This window comes from Camelus dromedarius, chromosome 6 (assembly GCF_036321535.1).
Source record: "Camelus dromedarius isolate mCamDro1 chromosome 6, mCamDro1.pat, whole genome shotgun sequence".
In the NCBI taxonomy this organism is placed as follows: Eukaryota; Metazoa; Chordata; class Mammalia; order Artiodactyla; family Camelidae; genus Camelus; species Camelus dromedarius.
This window is the reverse complement of record NC_087441.1, coordinates 82,429,421-82,452,572: the sequence shown is the minus strand read 5'-3', so window position 1 is coordinate 82,452,572 and position 23,152 is coordinate 82,429,421. Positions and strand designations below refer to the sequence as shown.

The 23,152-nt window shown below is 44.6% G+C and overlaps 1 protein-coding gene across 35 annotated transcripts in view; it reads right to left on the bottom strand.

The window, feature by feature from the left end:
• The window catches only part of LOC135321522 (uncharacterized), a 196,292-nt gene that overhangs the window by 143,929 nt on the left and 29,211 nt on the right, over window positions 1-23,152 (bottom strand). For 32 of the 35 annotated variants that reach the window (XR_010381358.1, XM_064487056.1, XM_064487072.1 and 29 more), the window contains one exon: window positions 203-388. The exons of 1 other annotated variant lie outside the window; for it this stretch is intronic. The gene's annotated coding sequence lies outside the window, so the exon portion shown is untranslated. The remainder of the gene's footprint in view (window positions 1-202; window positions 389-23,152) is intronic. 2 more of the 35 variants (XM_064487057.1, XM_064487074.1) reach the window with 1 other exon arrangement.

The following is a 23,152-nucleotide window of genomic DNA, read 5'->3' as shown; positions in this document are numbered from 1 at the left end:
CTATTCTGTGCAAGATTGTAGAGCGCGTGAAGCAAGAGCGCAGCGACCATGGTGGCAGCAAGTGGCGGGGCTCAAATACACTTCTGATCCCGGTACCTGGCACAATTGTCCTCAGTATAAAGGCAAAAAAAAAAAAAAGTAAAATAACTCTGTAAACTCAAAGCATTGTTAAAAAAAAAAAAAATGAACAAAACCTAAATACCTGGACAGACAAACCAAGCACATTGCTGGATCAGAAGACAGCGCTCTTGGAATGGCAGTGCTTCCCAGAACGATCCGTATATTCAACGTGGTCTCGATCACAATCCCTGCGGTCTCCTCTGCAGAAACTGACTAGCTGCTGCTACAATTCATATGGGAATTCGAGGGTCTCAGTAACCAAAACGTACTTGAAAAAGAAGAACAATGTGAGAGGACTTGTAATTCTCAATTTCAAACCTTACAACTGTATGTCTAGGTGAGATTAGAGGCCATTTTAAGTTATTAATGTGTTTATCCGTATTTTCTAAATTCTCTACAATGAATATAACTGTTACAATAAGAAAAATAAAAAGTAAGGTATCTTTTAAAACATGCACAGCGATTCATTCATTGGGAAAAAAATATTTTAACTATAAAGAGGTAACCAAATATCTAGTGAAAAAGGGCTACTTAAAAACAAGTGTGTATTTACATTTTTCATAAATTGAAAACTGAAAAGCACAAACACATCAAGTTTCTAGGGAGATCGATGCAACATATTAATAGTTATTTTCAAAAATTCTAATTGAACAATGAAAACTCAAGAAAGGGAAAATCGCGATTGACAGCCAACTGCAAACACATGGAGAGCAAAGGCCTAGAAATCACAGTTCCTTTAACTCTGATACTAACTCAATAGAAGAGGAAATTCCTCCCTGTGGGGACAGTGGAATCCCATGCATAAGACAGGATACACAGTACAAACTGCACTAGAATCTGGGGTGATTTTCTTAGAAGAATTCTAAAGTTACAACATTGCTGAAAAACTATAAAAACACTGAAAGACAGATTAAAACACACAGTCATATATATTATATAGAAACATATGAAGTCTGCTCCCTTGTTGCATAGAAATACAAACATATTTGTTCATTTATGGGCACTGAATATTTTATCCCAGGTAGAATATTTCAACTAAAACAAATAATCAATAATACACACCTCTTGTCAAATCTACTTGATAAGGTACTCTGCTATGTAACCATAATGTGTCTAAGATAGATCTAAAATTAGTGAAAAAGATCTTTGTATGGTTTCTTGAACTCTTCTCAAAATTCCAAGCTTAATTTTAAAATAGATCTGAGCAGTATTTCTATATTAACTTTTCCCTCGTGAAATGAACAGCACAGTCTGTTGTCAAAATTCTGTCCTTACAATGATTCACGAGCACTGTATCCTAACAAAACTGCTGGACAGCAAGGCACTATCCAGACACTGTGACCAAACAAATGAAACACAAGGAAGACAGTGACCCTATTCTGGAGGTCTTACCGTCTGTGTCAACTCTGGGGTTTTTATTTGATTGGTTTGATTGGGTAGCAAAATAAAATCAATCAAGTACTTTCTTCTTTAAGCATTCTGTAAGTCATGACTCTGTTGTTAGTGTCATGAGAAGGAAAGACTAAAGCAAGACTTCATTAGGTCAATTAGCAACAGCCATCACTGGGGAGTGAGTAATAAAGAAGTTAACTGATAGCAATGCTTCTGCCTACATGAGACCTAAAATAAACCTACACTGATCTCTTAAAGGAAAATGAGGAGATGAGGCCCCAATGAGAAAAACAAAAACTAACAAGAAATCAAAAAAGTAAAGACTTTTTCATTAACGATTCCAGGAAGGAGTGGAGCATGGTGGTGAAGAGCACAGATGCTGGGGACAAACATGAGGGTCTGAACTCCCACAGCACTGGGTAGCTTTGACACTGATAAGTCAGTGAAATTTTCTGCATCCCAGTCTCCTATCCATAGACTGGGGACAACAACAGCACCCGTCTCCTAGAACGGTCCTAATAATTAAGTTATTTTATATATAAAAGTTTAAATAAAATACCTCAGATATTAAATATTACCCCAAAAGGACAAGGAAAAAGAAAACAGAGATAAATTGGAGTTCATCAAATTTCAAAACTTTGCTTCAAAGACACCATCCAGAAAGTGAAAAAACAACACACAGCAGAAATTTTTTCAAATCATTTATCTGATAAGGAATTTGTATCTACAAAAAACAAAAACAAAAACAAAACAAAAACAAAAAGAACCTCCTACAACTCAACAATAAAAAGGCAACTCAATTAAAAAATGAATAGAGGATCTGAAAAACATTTATCAAGGAAAATATACAAATGACCAATAAGCACAACGAAACGATGTTCAATATCATTAGCTGTAAGGGAAATCAAGTCAAAACCACTAGGAGAAACTGCTTCACACTCACTACAATAGGTTATAATCAAAAAAAGAGTAACAAGCACTAATGAGGACACAGAAGATGCAGAGGTCGCAGCCGTTGCTGGTGAGGATGTAACACAGCCTGGCCACTTTGGAAAAACGCCTGGCAGGTCCTTAGAGAGTTGAACATTTGGTTTCTGAATAACCAGGCAATTTTGCTTCCTGGGCACACACGTAAGAGAACTGAAAACAAATGTTCACATAAAAACTCCTACAGGAATATTCACGGTGCCATTACTCATCACAGCCAAAAAGCAGAAACAACACAAATGCCTATCACGTGATGAATGGGTAAACAGAGGGGCCCAGCCATACAGAGTAATATTATTCAGCAATAGCAAAGCATAGAGTACTGACCCAGGCCACAACGTGGACAAATATTGAAAACGTTACTCAGTGTGAAAGAAGTCAGTCACAATAGATGCTTCCACTTACATGAAGTAACTCGATTTACATGAAATTTCCAGCAGAGGCAAACCCACAGAGAGAGAAAAGTGGCTCCCTGGGGCTGTGGGAGAATGGGGAAGATGGGGATGTCTGCTTATGCGTAAGGAGCTTCCTGTTGGGGGGACGAAAATGTTCTAAGATTGAATGGGATGCACAATTCTGGGCATAGAGTAAAAACCACTGTACATTTTAATGGGTGAATTGTTATTAAAACTGTTAAGAACGAGAGCACCTCGGGCCAGTACCTTCCCATAGTAAATGCAAATTGCTAAATTTTATTACAGGAAGAAGAAACTGCCCTCAGCATGAAAGCAGGAGTTCAGCAAATGTGAGTTAACCGAAATTGGACAAGAGCATTTCACTTGAAACAGTTGCTGAGTGTACACAAAATATTAAGACATGACAAGGAAAATCAGTTTGACATCACGAAGAAGCATTCTGCTTCAAATGCAGATCAAGGATTCGGCAAGCCCAGCTGCTAGAAATGACCAGAGAAGAAACCTGGCTCTTTAAACAAGCACCAGAGCCAACAAGGAAATAGTGGTGAGGAAAGCAGGCGGCCGAAAATCTGGAAAAGTTTGTTACAAATAATTTCTCCAATGAAAATTCAAAAATAAAATGAAAGTGATGTAATACTGTGTTGACCTCACGTGAATGGGCTTCCTCCGGTTCTCGACAGTTTTGTAACCCCGAATGAGAGACTCAGGAGAATCAGAATGGCTCCTGGGAGTCCCCAAATGACGGCCCACCAGCACGCTGACCACCATCACATCTGCCAGGGTGGAATTGCAGAGAAGAGACCAACTCCTGAAAGGCACAGGAAATATTGACAAGGGAAAAAAAGGCTGATGTCAGTCTTGGGACAGAGGCCCTGAGAGCAGAGGCCAGAAGGCTGCAGGTGAACTGGAGTGGCCCTGGGGCAGGAAGGGACCACGGGGGAGCAGATCTCAATTCTCTTCTCTCTCTCCCTCGGGTAGGAGAGATAAAGTCTGCATCCTTCTCACCTGGAACTGTGGGTTCTGGCTGGCAGAAGTCTTACCGACATGGAATGAATGACTCAAGACTGTGGAAAAAGGAAAGAAAGCGAGAGGGAGTAGGGAGCCAACTCCAAGAGCCTCTCAAATGCTCCCATATTTATTGTGTATAATCAAAGAAAATAGTCTTTAACAGTTGTGTGATAGTAAACAGGAACTTGGGGAAAGACAGGATGAGACAGAGATTGTAGAATCCACAATGAGTAAAAAGGCTTAGTTTACCTTTAGGGGAGTCATGGGGAGAGGGGAACAAGATAAATTCTTTAGATATTCATTACAAAGCAGACCACCAGTCCAGCCAGGTCCGTGTTTTGGGGATAATAGACTATCTAACAGCACGCACGCCCAGCATTTATAGCTGAGGGCCTGGGTCATTGCTGTGCAATGAACAGAGTGCTATCTAAAACCTCAAATATGCAAGCAAGGCATTGTCTCTGCTTTTTATGGCAAGGAGACAGGAGTGAGGATGCACAGGTGCTTGCTTGAAAGCAGTTACTAAGCACACTTTTTCTTCTTAAGGTTCACATGCGTCTGGAGTCTGTTAAATTTGTTAACCCAATCATGGGCTATCACATGGAACCATTATGGAGGACACCCTAGGATGACAAATCCTGGCTCTGGGTCTTTTCCTGCCAGCTTCGGCCATTCCAGCAGGGTCTAGACACATCCCTGAATAACGATCCCACAGAACCACCCAGACTCTTAACTCCTGGTGCTTGGAACTTAATTTTAGCTCTACACAACTTAACATAGAAAAGTTTCAGAAATAATAGATATTATATTCTTTTTATATCTCATCATAGAACTGATTTTTCTGATTGCTCTAAGCTGCTTCTACTTGGTAAATCACCTAATTCTGCAGGTGAATTCAGTACTTTCCATTGCGCATAACTAGACAGTCTGGGCCCTCTGACTTCTATTGGTCAAATAAATACCGATACACCTAATTGATTTCATTGTTCATCAATTTCAGCCTGGAGGTGAGGGAGTGTCACTCTGTTCCTCAGCCCACCCTCTACTCTATTCTCTTCAGCAACTCAGGCCTCCTGAATACAAAACATAGCATCTGTTTCCCTTCACCTACACTTTCCACAAACGCAACAGGAAACATCAGCCTAGAGAATGAATTCAACACAAATGTTAAAACAAAAATCTACAAACCTGAAGCAACTCCATCTCCGAATCATGATACACAATGACATGAAAGTAAGGGTGTCAGGTACAAAGCACGCGTGAGCCTGACCACCTCACTTCTATTCTTCAAAGGAAGGAAGTTTTTCATGTTTTTTATTATCATTCTTTGTCATTGTATCTGATTAAGCCAAAAAATAGTTTATGAAATAATTAAGCACTGCAATAACAGATTTTCGCTGTATCAATTACAGAAGGCATTCACAGGGGATAGGAAAACCCACCAATGTAAAAAATGCAAAATTTCTTCCCCTGTTAAGAACACGTATACAAAATGCAACAGAGAATTCAAATTCATGTGGAGAGGAGCAAAAGCCACAGAATCAAATTCATTACTATGAGTCAATTCAAAATTCACTGAACATGCTCAATGCATTCAAAGAATTTTAAAGGCACACTGCAAACCATTCACTTAATGATCTACAGGCTAGAGGAAGAATTTCCCTCTTTAACAGACAACAGAAATCAATAGGTTGCCCCACCAAACGAGGACCAAACAGCAATCAGGTTTTTAACAGTTCTGATAAATCAGCATGTTCTAAACATCAAAATCCAGAAATTTCAAACATTCATTCACACCACAATGAAACAAGCACTTAAAAAAAAAACAAAACAATAACCCGAAGAAACTAAGCACAATTATCATGTACCTGGATCAATGGGAACTTCTTGTAACGCTGGAAGAAAGAACAGGCTATAGCCTTTTACTTAAAAAATAAAACTACATTTAAAGATAACTGCTAAAACACATTTCATCATTCATGTTGCCTTGAAAAATCTGAGGCACTCGTATCTGATCAGAAAAGCAATTCTGAGTAATAGTATGTTACAATTCAGTGCCAGTTTGCTTTAGTAGAAAAAAGAAAAGCTACTGTTTCTCATCCTGCACAAAGTGTAAAGAACCTTCCTGCCTCTATCTCCTCCTATTTTCTAAGCTCATTCTCCCCAACCCTTCTGAAACAAGTATGAGAACCTTTTATACCCACCAATATGCCAAATGACAAAAGAGTATCAATTTATTTGTATAAATATATGCCTACACCTTGAACTGGAAGAGAGAGGTATCAGAAGGCTATATGGAACTTATTTCTACCATCCTGAAATCACACACACACACACACACACACACACACACACACGTTCACAGAGACACAGACATGTACACACTGAATTACTGGGCAATTCACAAGCTGAGGACTTCCAATTTATAGAAGATAACTTTGTAGTTAGTTTAAAATACAAAACTGTCAGCTTTTGAAAGCCTTCATCATCTGCTAAATCATCCAAATATCAACGAGACCCAATTAGCCTTCTCTGTAGAATATAATTTCCCATGATGGCAAAACAGACCCTAAGTAGTGGATCCAAGACTCGTGTTTATCACTACCTATGATCGTTTTTAAACACATAAACAGATTCAGAAAGTATGTCCCAACAACATTTATTCTTATTGAAATAGCATATGTATTCAATTGTCTATACAGAAAATAGGTCCCATGATGGTGTTTAAGAGCTATTTTGTGTATTGAAATATTTATTTTTAAGTTCAGACAAGGAGGGTCTGTATTACTCAGTTGTAGAACACCTGCTTAGCATGCACAATGTGCTGGCTTCAGTCCCCAGTACCTTCATAAAAATAAATAAAAATAAGTGCTTATTTAAAAATAAGAATAAATTTATAAAAAGAGTAAATGCAGACTAAAAACCACTGCAATCTAGGAGCCATAATTTTAATAAAAAACAAGAGTTTCTATCAAATATTCACTATATGACTATCACAGGGACAACCACAAATCGCCCCTGACAACCATCACGTGTGATTCTCAGCAACCCTACTAAGTAGACAGCGAAGAGAAACCCAGCATTGCGGATGAAGAAACGGAGCTCGGAGGAGCCGGGGACGCTGACCGTCCTGCTCCCCGTGACACCACGTCAGCCCAGGATGAGCGCTGACAGAGCTGCACTGTGGGGACACCCAGCTGTACGGAACCTTGGTGCACTGGGGAGTCCCAGAAAACACTCAAAACTGTTCAGTGAAGAACCAGCTCAAATATATTACATTGTGCCACATCCTTTAAACAGGGAACATGACTGAGACCTTTTTGATGCCTCCGTGTCCTTTCTGCCATTATCAATTATTTGCCCTCTCAGCATGCCCCGTCATGAATTGGACCCCATATGAAGTGCACTCAGATGGCAGAGCTTTTAAAGCTGTTTTATGAAGTTTGTAAGACTCTGTCTATGCCTCACACAGGCGGTCATCCATCACTTCTCACCGGTGTGGATGTACCACATGAAATCACACCTTTCTGCTTTTTAAAATCCCTCCATGTAATCCAGACTTTTCAACAGCAAAGAAGCAGCTCAACCAGAAACAGTGGATAGCTTTTCACCAAATGGACTCGAACAGCCCATCGGACTACCTGGAAGCCCTTTTTTTCTATTAAACCCACTTCCAAGGACTTCATCATTTTCTGATTGGTGGACTTGGCCTCTGACTGGCCTACTCTGAGAGCTCCCAGCCTCACATCCGGGGGTGGGAGAGGACCCTGCTGTTCGGGGAAATCAGTGTGGAAGGCGGAAATCTTCCACCCAGGTCCACACGGGTAGAAGTGCCACAACATGCTCAGAAAATATACCGTCAGCAACCCTGGGCTCCCATGGACTGATGTCACATTAACCAAACTCATGAGAGACTGATGCAAAGAAACCAGAAATTGAATTTATTAATGTAACAGGAGATGTGAAACTACGAACCAGACTGAAATATCAGAGTTCAACTATGAGTACAGATTCTCCTCAACGGCCCAATCACGGGCAGGCAGTCACATGGCAACCATGGACAGAAGCAGAGCAGGAAGGGTTTCTAGATTAACTCAATGGACTAAATTTCTGTTATACGAACAGATCTGCTGCCCAGAAGACATTTAACGCCAATCACGGTGCACTGTCCTTTGACAGTGGCTGAGACACGACTGTGAGCACCTGTGTAACTCTCCTTTCCCTGTCCTTTCTGGGCTAAGTGATGCACAGAGGTACAGAGATCCAGGGATGCAGATACCTCTAAACACCCAAAGCCCATCCCTGGGAGCCTGGAAACCAGACAGCCAGGGTTTAAATACCAGCTCTGCCACTTACTAGCTCTGTGACCTTGGCCAACTTACTTACTCTCTCCGTGCCTCAATTTCCACATTGTAAACCTGGGATAACAATCAAATCTCCCTTACTCACTTGTTGTGAAGATTGAAGGATTCATTTCTGTAAAACGCTCAGAAAAGAATGTAGCACATTTTTGGTGCTCAACAAATGTGAATTTAATAAGAAAGTGATTTACAAGTCTCCCTACTTATCATCTTCTGTGTTTCATGGCTAGTCTGAGTCCCAAATGAAATCCTTACTTCCCCTCTTATAAACTCTTGGAGAGCACCCTTCTCTTGCATCTCACCACCTGTTTAAACTGAGAGAAGGGATGCCTCCTCCACACTCCTCTGGTCCATGGAGAGTGCTTCCCCCTTCACACCCCTGACCCCTGGCCAACGGCTAGCACTCTTCACAATAACAGATTGAGGTGTGAGTCCGGAGAGACAAGCAGGGCATATGAAACCTTTCCTTTCCCTCCAGTGTTGGCCACCCTTGGGAAGCACCCGGGATGCTCAGCTCCATGGCAGGGCAGCCCTGTGCAGGATGGGGCAGATCATCTTAAGGGAAGGCTCGCTGTGGCCCAGAGTTACCTGGGACTGCGTGAGTCTCTAATTCTGGGACACAGTATCATGACACGCATTTTCCCACAGCCCTGAATTTCATGGAGAACGTGGCTTCATCAGTAATAAAGGAGACATTTATCGCCTGTCTGTTCTTCTGTGTCATCTCTCAGTTGGCTGCTGGAGAAAACATGTGTATAAGTGTTGGGTCCACTTAAGCCCCAATATATATGAAGTACCAAAAAATTCTGTGGCTTAACATTGGTTCAGGGCGACTGTGTAACGGTCCTGACTTTGCTGATGCTAAATTATGGGTATAGGAACTATGGAACCTCCTCAAATATCTTTCATCATAAAACCAGCTTTTCTTATTTTCCTGTTTCTTAGTAATTGCCAAAGACTCTAAAATGATGGCTTCATACAAAACAGGAGCTAAACTTTATGAGCCCTTTGACATTCCCACTGTGCTAAACAATTTACATAATTTCTAATTCTCACAATTCTGCAAAGCATATAGGAGCATCCCCATCTCACAGACGAGGGAGAAACTCAGAACAAACTGACTCAGGCTCACGTGGCTCAGTGGCAGCGCGTGCACGCAAACCCAAGTCAAATCACTACACCCCTTCTTCTATGTACAAAATCACCTCCCACCAAATGACACACAGCGGCTGGGTCAATACTCAGGGAACTCAGTACACTTTTCAGCTTTAAGGTGCTCAAGAGGCCGCTTCTAGCTGCTTTATAAAATCCCGGCTCACTGGTTGCTAACACTGGAATAAAAGACCGATTTTGCCATTGTTTGCACAGCAAGTCTGAAATGTTCACAGCGAGATGACAGAATAAAACAAAGACATAAGCAGAATAATTTTTCCAGGTAGACAGACATAATGGACATTGTGCTATTCCGAAGCACTAAGCAAAGAAATCAAAGCAAAAAAATATTTGTTAAGCCTTCTTTTACAAACAGGAAAATTAAGACTGTATGAAGGTGCAACAGCGCCTCCAATGGATAAAAAGACCTTCCAGGTTGCCGGGAAAGATGCAACACAAAAATTGCCTGTTGAATCAGAAACAAGAATCAGATAACTAAAAGCTTATGTAGCACATACTGCAGTTTGCTTCGGGGAAGGGAGGGGTATTCAGTATTTAATCTGACATTGCTAATACTCTTGAATATAAACAAAAGACACAGGCTCATGGAAACTCATCTTAGAAGAGGAAAGAATCCAGTCCAGCCACTTCATTTTACAGGAGGGGAGACTGAGATCTGGGATCTGTCCTTCCGGCAATCAGCAGCAAAGTTCTCTCTCCTAGGCCTCATGTCATGCACTGTAGCAAAAACCAACAGATCTGTACTAGACCTCTATTCATAAAAGTCACGTCTGTATTTTTCCAACAGTAGGTAATCTAAGTATCTTGCAAAATACTTCTCAAAGAGCCAGGAAATCATACAAGTGTATTGAAATACAAAAACTTTTATTTGCACATTAAAACAGCATGAGCTTTATTCTATTAAAAAAAGTGACATGTCAAATCAATGTTTTGATATTTTAAAACCTATTAAGCATGCAGAAAAATAAATCAAAATTTCTTTAATCACAAAAGAAAGAAGCTTATTCCCTTAAAATGATCAATGTGGATTTTTCTAAACTTAATAGTTCTGGTCAGATTTCTACGAATTTAAATGTCTGAGTGGATGGTTACACGGCAACATGAATTTTGAGTTATAACAACACACATTCTGTGTAAATAATCTTCAAGGCCGTCTGCTTAAGGTGATTTAACTAGTCCCTGTCTCACTAGAATGATACAGATTTCATTAAACCTTCATACTGCACACACACACAAAACCCTGAATCCTTGTTACTTTAAGCTATATTCATATATTCATATATATGCATATTGAATATGCATCAGAAACAAGCCACCCTCTTTAGTATTCAGAGTTGATCCTTCTAAACTATCTGTCCTTGTGACAGCATATTTTTACTAAGCAGCTCTTGGGTGCTTCGTATACAAGGCGTCTACATCTCACAGTCAAACAAGGTAAACGGCATCACTCAAATTTCACAAATGAGGAAATGTAGTTAAGCCATGAAAACAACTTACATATTCATCATCAGGAAAGAAAAGAGTAAAGATTTTACTTACAATATTCACTGACAAAACTTTCCTCCATACTAAGACTACATAGAACCAATTCAGTCTTTGTAAATTTTTCTCTCAATAAGCACCACTAGAGAAAAACAAGCAACATCATTAGCAATGGTTGGACTTTCAAAGCCCACTCCTATTTTGCACTATAATCATTTGTAATGTTTTGTTTTTAGTGTTTACAGAGCACTAAAATAAAAAAATATAAACTTTTTAAGTCATTGGCTGAGAATGCAACATTTGTGAAAATGTACAATTTCAATTTATGCCACTCTGTCTCACATTCTCACTGGTGTGTCTCCTTTGAAGGCTTCATCAAACTGAGACCGCTAAAATCGTTCATTTATGGACTCACAGGAGTTCGGGAAACCACTCAACACGGGGCTGATCAGAGGAGCCATTGAGAAAGCATCCTGTGCAGCCTGGGTTCCAGCCCTGAGTCTGCCAGCGCCAGCTGTGTGAGATTTTGGACAAGCTGCCCCATCTCTCAATCCCTCAGCTGCAAAAAAGGAGACACTGATACCTACCCTTAAACACCTGCTATGAGGTAAAACATGAGGAAAGCATTTTAGCCTTAGGGAGGTGTCCACTCAGAGCAAGCTTGGTCATTATGATGATGAGGATTACTTTTAATAAGTTAAGGCAGACAAAAAATTAGAAATCACCATAAAGGAGAAACATTTTATGTCAATGAGCATTTCCTTTTGAATGGATTGCAGAAAGTTTTATAGAATTTTTTCATAAACCAAATTTTGTCCACTAATTATAGATTTACAGGTTCATGGACATGTCTCCAGAAAAAGAATTAGAGGCCTCTAAACTCTGAATACTAAGAAAGAAAAGTTTAAAAAAAATCACGGGGGAGATTATACCTCACTTTAGAGAATATGTGCTCAGCATGCATGAGACCATCAGTTCAGACACCAGTAACTCAATTTAAAGACTTTTTTTTTTCAAGAAATGGAGAATTAAATAAAAAAGATGGAGGAATACAGAAGTTTTTTAGAGACTCAACTCAGATTATAGATGGGGGAAAAATATCCATTTCTCATAGGAAATCTTGAGAACTATGTAAACCGGATCTGAGTTGTCTAATCTTTTAACATTATTCATGAATTCTATTACCAAGTCTTAAAACTGCCTGATAACCCACAGTGGTGATACTGATCATAACAGCTGCCAACACGGATCGAGCTCCGGCTAGGACTGCTCTGTTCGGCCATCTCGGCCCCTGAGGCCTCACCAGGCTGAGAGCACTAAATTTTGTCATTCATGAGCATCTCGTGTAAGTCCTCCCTTTGTGCTCCTCACTCTCCCCTCACCAGCCCCTCTGAGGGAAGCACTGTTATCATCTTCCCCACCCGCAGATAAGGCCACTGAGGCACAGAGACTAAACCTGCTCCAGGTCACATCGGCATTAAAGGACGTCTATATTTCTGCTGTTTTACTATTGACAAAGGAATCTGAGATATCAATTCAAGGGAGACTGTTAAATAATCAAGTCTGCCAGGTCTTCACCTCAAAGAGCAGATAGTATAGATTCCTGATGTAGGATGAGGCTGCCGCCACAAACTGACTCAGCTTGAAATTAATATCCAAGATGAAGCAGCGGATACACGTAAATATTCACGATTGTCAACTCCGCTCACGGGTCTGGGCCCTTCACTGCCTGAACGGGGGTGAAATCCCCACCCCTGTCAGGGATGGAAGCGCGGCTCTTCCCAGTGTCACCCAGGCTTCACGGGCTGTTTCCCCCCACAGGCTGTCCTCAACGATTAAAAATCTCGCAAGATTTTTACACCATGCAAAACTGAAAGACATTTCTGCAGATGGAGCACTTTCTCAGGCTTAAAAATTTTTTGCTTACACTCCACAAGGGGGAAAATAACACATGACTCTGCAAAGTCTATGAGCCTCACCACTCACAGGAGTAGAATGGACTCAGCACAAGATGACTCTTCACGGATGAGAACAAAATAAATCCACCCCCAACCACAGGCACTCCCAGAGACAGCGCTCAGCAGTCTTCTGCACACTCACGGTTGTGCAGCCCTCACCACCATCTATTTCCAGAACACTTCATCACCCCAGAAGAACACCCCTGCCACTAGCAGTCAATCCCCAACCCCCCTCCACCCAGCCCCTTGCAACCATCACCTGCTCCCTGCCTCTGCATGTGCCTATTCTGAGCATTTCAGATCACTGAAGTCAACAATATGTGGCCGTTTGTGTCTGCTTCCTTTCAATTAACGTGCTGTTATGAAGGCTCGTCCATGTTGAAGTGGTATCAGCATCTCTTTTTTTTTTTTTGAAAGTGTTAAAGTTTATTAGAAGTTGGTAAGTACTATGAAAAAGAGTAGAGAGGAGCATAAGTGATTGGGTTTCAAAGGGAAAAGGGCGGGTTGATCAATCAGGGTGGGCTTCCCAGAGCAGGTGGCCTTTTCCATATTCCCCTCTATTTATTTTTTCTTTTTTATTCACTCTTACATCTGAATAATGTTCCACTACATGGAGATACTACATTCTGTTCATCCATTCAGCAGCTATGTACGGACGAGGTCCAGAAGAATGAGTGTAAGAGGTGACTAGGCAGGGATGGCATTTAAGCAAAGGGCAAGATGTGCTTTGAAAAAAAAAAAGCCAACAAACAGAGGCACAAGGAAATTCAGCGTGTTTCTGAGAAAGTGCATGCTTGCTTCAGCATGACTGCCGTGCAGGGCTGGGGGGGGTGGGGAGTGACAGGAGTCACAATGAGGGAGTCACCTGAGAATATTCCCCATGCAAGCAGCTCAGCCATTTCTCCTCCTTCATCCTGTATTTTAGAGCCATTTTTGATAGGTTTTCTATTTCAAGTAACAGTACTTTGTTACACATCTGATCATCTGCATCAGATCACCTTACCTCCAAGGCACAGAAAGTCATTCACTGACTGGAGCAGCTCCAAGACATAACGGTGATGGACCAGGGAGTCCTGCAGCATCCCGGCCTGCAGGCACAAACCCCCACATGTTCCATGGTGATGTCCGGAAAGTAAAATGCATGGAAATATCTCACTGTTTGTGCACGATATCTGCCCCCAAATTGCCCCAAAATCATGCTGGCAAAGCACTACTGAGCCCTATCACTACAAAAAAAAAAAAAAAAAAAGGTAGAGAGAGAGAGAACAGAAAAGAAAAGAATAAAGCTAAGTAGGCAAATTTAGGGTCTTCCATTGAAAACCAGCAAGCATCACTGCCAGTATCTCAGCTGGAATGGTCCTGTCTTCAAAAACCACTGCGCAGTTACATTGCAAACGTGCTAGACATACATGTATTCCACGTAGATGATATTACAGTAGGATTTTTCTTTTCGAAATTTCCAGTTGCAACATTAACACAAGAGAGTTTATGTTTCAGCTATAAAAAAATCAATTATCTTCCACTTTCTTAATTTTGAACCTATTATTATTTTATAAAGGGTGCTATGCTGCAAATTATAAACCAACTGTTTGGCTTCTGCCAACAAGAACTTTATGACTTCACTATTTCAGAGCAAGATTTAATGATGCTTTGAGAAGTGGGGCCTGGGGCGCTCACTAACAGCTCTTTAAATACTGACAAGGATGTGCTATTTAAGTAATGCAAAGGCTCTAACTCTACATTAACTCAGAATCCAAAGAAACTACACCAAAGCCTTACTTTATCATTTTTAAATTTTGCTATTGTTTTGAATATTAAATTTCTTAAAAGATAAGATTTTTTTTTGAGAAAGACAGCAGCTGTATTAAATTTCCTCTCACCAAGAAAGCAATCTTTATCAAGAATAAATACCCCTATGGAAATCCAAAAGACGGGACGTTTCTAGCTAAGTGAACATGCAGATCTCAACACAAACCTAAATCCTATCAGATCTCACTCGAACGAGCTCAACAAAGTCCTGGACTACCCTGAAACTTAGCTCTTCTGTTCCAAATGTTGGCTGAGCTAAGATCATCACACAAGGCAGGGAAGAAGAGAAAAGTCCACCTGGCTGCATCCGTTTTCTTCCAGCCACAAGGTGCCGCTAGGGGGTCCCCGTTAATAAGCCCTCCCCATGAGGAAATCCGGCATCCACACTGCCCCTGCCGTCCCCAAGCAGCCCCGACGCCCCTCTCCCACTGGTGGTCCCCCAGCCTGTCAATGGTCTTCTAATGACCCTCCCAGTTGGTGGCACTCTCCCCCACTTCCCCGCTTCACACACACACACACACACACACACACTGCCAGGACAGCCTTCCCAAAGCACAAATTTGATTACGTCACCCCCACTTCAAACCCTTCAGAGGCTCCCTGGTAGAGTTCTAGCCTCACCCCCGACCCTGCTCGCCCAGCCTCACCTCAGTACCCAGGTCCCCAATGACCTCAGGTGCCCCCTGACCTGCTGCTACTTCCCACTTGCCTCCAGGCTCATTTTGACGGTTTGTCAAGGAAGCCTTCCTTCCCTCGAACCTCTGCACTTTGGGTTAGGTGCCCCTGCTGTGTTCCTAGAACATTCTACGCTAAGACAACTTCTGACACTGCTAAGCTCTCAAGAAGCAATACATTTTGCTTACTACTGTGAGTCCACCCTCTCTCCCCTGGACACTCAGAATTGCATGTGTTATGAATAAATGAATGAAGGGGTGGGTCTCAAAGGGACGGGCAGAGCTGCTCTCGCCCACCCCGACCCCTTCTTTCTGTAGAACATCAGAAGCAAAACCAGGAGTACCTCTCCTGAGGGTCACTTTCTGCTGACACCCTTCACTGCCACTTCTGTGTCAGTTCTAGTAAAAAACCAAGCTCCTCCAAAGCCCTCCATCCCTAGGCCCACTGCAGGGTCCTTCCAAGCAGGGGCACCCTCCACCCTGGACCACACAGTGCACTCTCCCCGAGTCCCCACCCCACAAGCCTCCAGGCCTCTACCCGGGCTGCTCCTGCCACCTGAGTCACCCTCTTGATTCCTTCTCCTGGCTGACTCTTACTCTGCCCTCATAACTGAATGTAGAGCCCATTTCTTAAAGGAAGCCCTCTCTGATGATGTCCTTTAGCTCTTGGCTGGGCTCCCTCTACAGCAGGACTGCTTGGCGACCAACTGGTGTTTGTCCACCTGCTCCTCGGAGACCATGACCTCTTGGAGGCCACGTGAGAAAAAGGAGTGAGACAACAAGAGGGGTGGGAAGAGCAAAAAGCAAAATCACAGCCCAAGTCCCAGATTCAAGGATTCTGTCTCAGAAGAAAAGAATAAAATGTTTCATACGTATGTCATTTGGCTATGAGTTTTGTGGCTCATGGAAAGCAAGAGGTTGGTGTTCTAGTCTAAAATCCAAGTTACATGCAAAGAAATGTACATATTCATATCCAAAGGAAACCAGAGCTGCTCAACAACAGTTTGCAGTTAAAATCAAAGGAACTTTGATAAAGGCAATCTCTCTCTCTCTCTCTCTCTTTTTTTTTTTTTTGTATCATATAGTTGTAGAAGTATTTGTGTAACTAAGTGATGGCTACAGCCTATGATTCTGCACTGGAGTGTTTGGGGCTGAGGAAGCCCAGATTACATGCACTGTGTAAATACAATCACACCAACACACTGACAGGCGCCCTAGTGGCTGAGCTGAAGTTCCAAAGCAGACAACCTTACGTTGCAAGACATCTCTCATTAGAAAGTAAGGAATGCAATATTCTGTATTCAATTACATACGTTATATGGGCCATTAAGAGATAGTGCATCTTGTCTAATGAAACCCCAAAATAAATTGTTAACGTCGATTTTCTCCATCTGACCCTTCTTTGCTAACGTTGGATATCAAACCCTCACTCCATACGGAAAGCTCAGATCTACGTTGCTGCAGGTTACATCCCGTGGAAGAAAGCCTATCAAGGGAGAACTGGAGAGTTTCCCTTCAGAAGCTGCTAAGTCTGGTTTTGCACCTGTACGTCATTTGCAACCACGTCAGCGTCAAAGGAGTAAGACCTTACCTCTGTGGGGCGAAAAGCACTGCGGTGCTTCTGAACCATCAAAGAACACTGAGCTTTGTGAAACAGTCCTGAGGCACTTAAATCGTACTTTTTGAGAAAGGCTCCAAAACTGACCCAATTCACCAATCCAGGTACAACAGGGAGGTACCGGAATTAGTAGATAGAACATGCCCTTGAAGTCTGACAAGGCCCTGCTTGAATCCTGCTACAGCATTGACTAGCCGCTAAACGGACCAATCCCTTAACCCCTCTGAGAAGGCTTCCCAATCTGCAAAAGGGGGCTGCCACCGCCCACCTGGGAGACATGGATGTGAATGCAACACGCAAGTAGTGCGGCCGACTGGTACCTGACACGAGGCCTGGCTAGTTTCCCTCCGCTGCCCTTCTCCCCCTTTAAACTTGCATTGTTCCCCCTGGTAAGGGTCAAGCCCCCGGACCAGACTGCCCGATTCTTCTGTGTATCCCCGGATACATGCCTTAACTTGAGGAGGCCAGAAAAAAAACTATCTCCTCCAACGTCACTATCAATGTTCTTAAGAGTCTGGGTTTTTTTAACTCTATTTTGCAGGGAGACTATTCCAGAACTGTCCAACCACCATTCTCCACTTTGGCTCCTCTCCCAGCGCCCATCCCTTCTCACCTCAAATCTTCTGTCTGCTGGCCTTTTGTTCGTGGGAAAGAGAGTCCGCTAGGGTGGAGAATCCCTAGGCCTCTGTCCCTCCCTCACAGGTGAGTGTGACTACCTTCTCCCCACTCCCCACTCCGACTCCAGCTTCCGAGGAGGTTCCCCTCCCGGACCATGCAGCCTCTGCATCATCCCAAGACGCGCACGCGTGGCCACAACCCTCCCTTCAGATTTCTTCCTGGGTGGCCCTGCCCACCCCCAGGACCCTTAAGGATAAATGCCATTGCTCTGAAAATCCCAAACGCCACTGACTGACACACCAAAGCTGCATGGTCTGGGCTTTCCTCCAACCCAGGCACAGCCCTGCCCCGCCTCAGCCTCAGTCTGCACCTCTCGAGATGAGCTCATCCACCTGCACGGCTGTGAACACCAGCTAAGAATGACGACTCCCAACGTGTATCTGTGGTCCGGCTCCTTCACCTGAGCCCCAGGGCCATAGACCAGAGTGCCTCTTTGAAGTCCTAACTTGGATGACAAATGGAATCTTAAAAATGCCTCATGTCCACCATTTACTCTAGAGTTCGATTCCTGGCAGGTACCTCCCAGGCTCCCGATTTTAGTAACAGACCCAGAACCCACCTAGGTGTTTGAGGTCACATTCAATTTCCCCTGTTCCTCCCCCCGGCCCTGCCCTGGAATCAGTCCTGTCATTTCTATCGCTAAGCCAGTCTCAAGTCTGGTTCTGCAAGGACCACGGATGGAACCCCACAAGCTCATAGCAAGGTACAGTGCGTCACAGTCCTCCGAAGAGAGCTCCCTGGAGGGGGAGGCATCTCCTACCGCTGGTCACCTCAGAAGGCACTGGATTCTCACAAAGGAGGCCCAGGAGAAGGGACTCAAGGTTCTCCTGTGGTCTGAACTTTGAAGGGCCCGAGGTTTAGGGCAGTTCCGAGTTAGCAGACACACCTGCCAGTGAGCAGATGAGGATGGGGGAACCCAGGCAAGGCTGTTCTCACTCCGACCCCTGGGCTATCGGGAGCCACGGGAAAGGCCTGTGTCCAAGGCACAGCCCAGCCTTCACAGATCCCAGCCTGCATTTGCCAACCCAGATAGCCTAGACACCTACTTGCTACTCTTACTTCTGTTCTGTTCCCCCCCAGAATGTGATGGACTCTTTCAGAAAGTCTGGCCTGTCTCAAGCGAGACCAAGTCAGTGAAGGATGAAGTGTCCACAATTGGACCAGGGCATGAAAGGAGAAACAAGGTCTCATGGCCAGCATGACGGTGGTGGCCAAACCCTTTCCCCGGGTGAGATGAACCAGGGTGTGGGTGAGAATGCAAGGTCACTTCACGGCTGACTGGGGTGTTGGAGACTCACTACCGCAAACTAACGACACGGCCGTCAGTGGTGGACGTCAGCTGCAACAGACACGGAGTCAGCTATTTACTGCCAACATGGGTTAATAGTAAAGGCTGGTACAGGGAGGCCTGCATGGCTGCTGAGGCAAACCACAGACCCGGCTCTGAATGCCCACTGGCTGGAGCAGAGAGGAAGCTACGGTCCCCTTTAGCGGTCCCTGTGTCCACCAGATCCAAGTGAGCCAGCTACTTAGGAGAAGGCCATGTTGTTCTGATACTCAGAAAAACCAGCCTCGTAAAGGGAAAATAAGAGTGGCATGGAGTTTAGACCCGCTCCTGCCTCTCTATGAAGGCAAAGTAAAGTAAATGGCACGGGGAAGGTGAATGCAAAAACAAAAAACAAAAAAACATAAAACCGGTGACTGCTTCCTCCAACAGCATCCCCTGCAGCTGCTCATCTCCGAGCCTGCCACTTTCTCACCAGTGACCACCGGCCTGGAAGCTCCGTCACGCACGTCACACAGCAACAGCCCGGAACCGCGTGCCAAGCACGTTTGTGTGAAAGCCAGAATCAAGGAAGATGCTGTAGATTTTGACTTTTCAAGTTTAAATACTCCATGAAAAAAATCCCTCAGCAGCCACCTAAATCAATTCGCATCTCACTTCTTCAAAACAATCAAACAAATTTAATAAGGGCGCATTTGTCACCAAACATAAGGAGGACCAAACTGGTTCCTCAAAGCAAGGATTTTAACAGGTATCAAACACCAGTGGGTGATGTGCTAACAAAAACAAAAATTCCAAAAAACTAGAAAATAAAAAGATGACTAGGATAATATATGGATCAAGGCAACTGTTAAGGTTTTTGCTTTTTAAAGCGATGGGGACAGCACGGAGGACAATCTGGCTATTTCCAATGCAGGGTGTGCACAGTCCACTTTTCAGACGCAACAACATGCTCACAGGGCGGTACAAGATAGAAAGGGAAATAGAAAAAGGAAAAGAGGAACAGCGAAAATTAGAAACACATGAGAACAAAAATAACTGACAGCAATTACAAGAATTTAGGTGAGTTTGGTGAGGACAGGGACGAGGGGACGGTGAGACCCACCCTCACCTATTGTTCCAGGGAAGGCAGGGGCCTGAGGCGAGCGGCGCTGCCGGGGGACCCCAACGTGGTCAGCGCCCCAAACCTAAACTTCACCTAGATGCGTGTAGACAGCTTTTGAGCTACAAAATGTGGTCGCATTTCAAGCTGGACAATTTTACTCACTCCCACCAAGAGTAACAGGAGAGAATTAGGCTCTGTTCCTGCACCAAAGCATTGTTTAAAAAAGTAATGACTGTGGAATAGTAAAAGCAACAATGGAGTAAAAGTGACTGGAGGAGAGCGTACTTGACCCGAGCTCACTGGCCGCGTTATCTCACTGACGTTCAGATGCTGGCTGAGCCCTTATGGTACCAAAACAGACAGACCCACCAGGAGGGAGGTTTAATGCGCTGCTGTATTTTGATGCCGAGAGCCATGCCTGGTACACGAGGTTCTGGGTAAACAATGGTGACAGTGTCAACCACTATGGGCTAAGCACACAACCAGCTACTCCGCCAAATCCCAAGGACACACTTCAAAAGGCAAAAACAAGCTGGCATTCTCTGGTGGGTCTGCAGACTCAGAGCCAAGCAGTTGCTGAGCAAACATATCACCAGTGCCTCCTGTGACAAAAGAGGAGGCACTGGCCAGGGGGCTGGGGCAGGGCTCCAGGCTTCCACTGCTCACCCACCATTTTGTCCAGGGGGAGAAGGTGGTCCCTGCTTACGTTGCACCGATGCACCTACATTCACTGACGCCTGGGGACTGAGCAGGAGGTGACAGGTGACGGGAATGGAGCCAGCCTGGGAGTGGCACGGTGCTGGCATCTGTGCACTCAGCTTTGCCCAGACCACTACATCTGCCAGCTCATCTACAAGAAGCAGAAGGGGAGAAAGCCGTGTAGATCACAGGGCCCTGCGAGGACAAGTACAGGTCATGGCCACGATATGCCTCGCCCCTTCCTTAAGCCATAGAGTTATGTCCGGGGAGGAAGTGAAAATTCATCCAGAGCCCGCCAGGCACCACAAGCAGGTGGGACTCGGGTCCCCTGTGCCTGTCACTCACAGGACTGGTCTGGACTATCTTTTTATCAATTCTCTGGCATCTTCTCCTCCAACTTACCAACAACCAGAAAGTAGAATCTGATTTTAGACTCACAGAGAATCGCAGAACACCTCCTCCACTTCGGGCCCGGCAGCACGTGCCAGGTCCTCCGACCGTCACCTGTGGGACCACCATGAGCCCTCTCCAGAGTCAAGGCCCGAGGCCGTAGGCCGGGGGGACACAGATTCCCACAATCTCCCCAGCAAAGGGGGACCACCTCTCGGCAAAGGCATCTCACCCTCTTCTGCCCGAGGGACATCTCGATAGATACACAGGGAAACAGAGCAAAAGGAGGGGGGTTAGGCAGCCCAGAAGAACTCGTCTGCACTTCCAAGGCAAAGTGGGTCCGTTGACCTAATCACAGGGACAAAGTGAGGACGAATCTTTCCCTGCTGTGCCCCATACTCCGTGACACGCATTTCCCTGCGTAAGGAGCTCATTTGGAAGCCCCTGGCAGTGTTTCTGTTGTCCTAAATTGGCATGGTGGTTGTCAGGCAGGGAGAGAGGGCCTGAGCCGTGCAGGTGCTGGACCTGGGAAGCAGGAGACACTGGCTCCACCCCCAGCTCAACCAGCGCCTCATTCTGCATCTCAGGATTCAGCATGACATCTATAAGCAAAGTGATGAGACTGTCCCAGGAGAGGCTGTCCAACAGGAATGAAATGTGAGCCATGTAAAGAAAGTTTCCCAGTTGCCACATTTAAAGAGGTAACCCCCCAAAAAAACCCCTAGAAACTGATTTTAAGAACATATCTTACTTATACTACTGTATGTAAAATACTATCATATTGACATGTAATCAATAAAGAAAGTAACAAGATTGTTTACATTCTTTTTACTAGACAAGTCTCAGCGTCTGATGTGCATTTGACCTAGAGCACATCTCAGCTCAGAGCAGCCTCCTCCCCAGCTCTCCTAGCATCAGTGGCTTTGGCTACTCTATTGGACAGCAACTCCAGGGGTCACACCAGGGTAATTGGCTGAAAAGCGGGAGTAAGTGTCCATAATAACCCTAGAAGAATCTCTCTGAAACAAAGGCGGATTCACTTTTAAACGTCTGAAAACCGGCGGGTTGCTCCTCCCTCACGCCTTGGCTACAAGACAGCCCTCCTCCTTGCTGATCCCTTTCTGGATGTAGGGAAGCAACCCTTCACATAGCCAGGGTGGCCGGGCATCCAGGTAGACTTTCCTGCTCTCTGTGTCCAGTCCCACGAAGTCCTCATTCTCAAACAGGATGTAGAGCAGGAGGATCTTGTCCCCAGACTTGTTGGATGCACCGTCCAGCCACTTGGACTTGAGCATGATGAAGAGAGACTCAGTGAAGTCCTCGATCCTCTTCTCCACCACCCGGCAGTCCTCGTAAATTGAAGGCCACGTCGGTGCGCGGCTGCTCGGCCACCTCCCCATGCAGCACAAAGACAAAGAGCCGAGAGTCATAGAGCGTGGTGCCATACAGCTCCTCTGCACGTGGAGCTTCTCGAAGGTCTTGGCCAAGAGGCAGTCGGTAATGGTGACAAGGCCCACGACCTTGTGGTGGGTCTGGAAGTCGCTCCACCCATTCTCGGGCGCATAGTGGTGACTTTAGTGGATACAGAGTGCCCACTGCGAGCCGCACGGGCTGATCTGCCTCACCAAGGAGATTCGCTTATAGATGCACAACAAATTCTGCTCTGAGATGATCCCCACGGGTTGGACCACCACGGGGAGAGTCTGGTGGTCCTCAGCACACTGCACGTAGTCAGGGATGTTCATGTTGCAGGCCCTGACGAGAGGGAAGAGGAGACCGAGGTACATACTGTGCTGCGGGCTGCGGGCCTCACTGGGTTGCGGTGACCTGGTGTGTACCAGTCAGAAGGCAGGGGAAGCCCAAGCAAAGCCGGGGGTACAGTTTGTCCTCAGCGTCTGCACATGGCTACCGCAGCTCAGATCACATTACGCAGCTTTTGGTCTAGGCCTCCGCCCTCTGCAGAAAAGGGTCATTTCTTGTTTTCTGTTTCCAAGCAC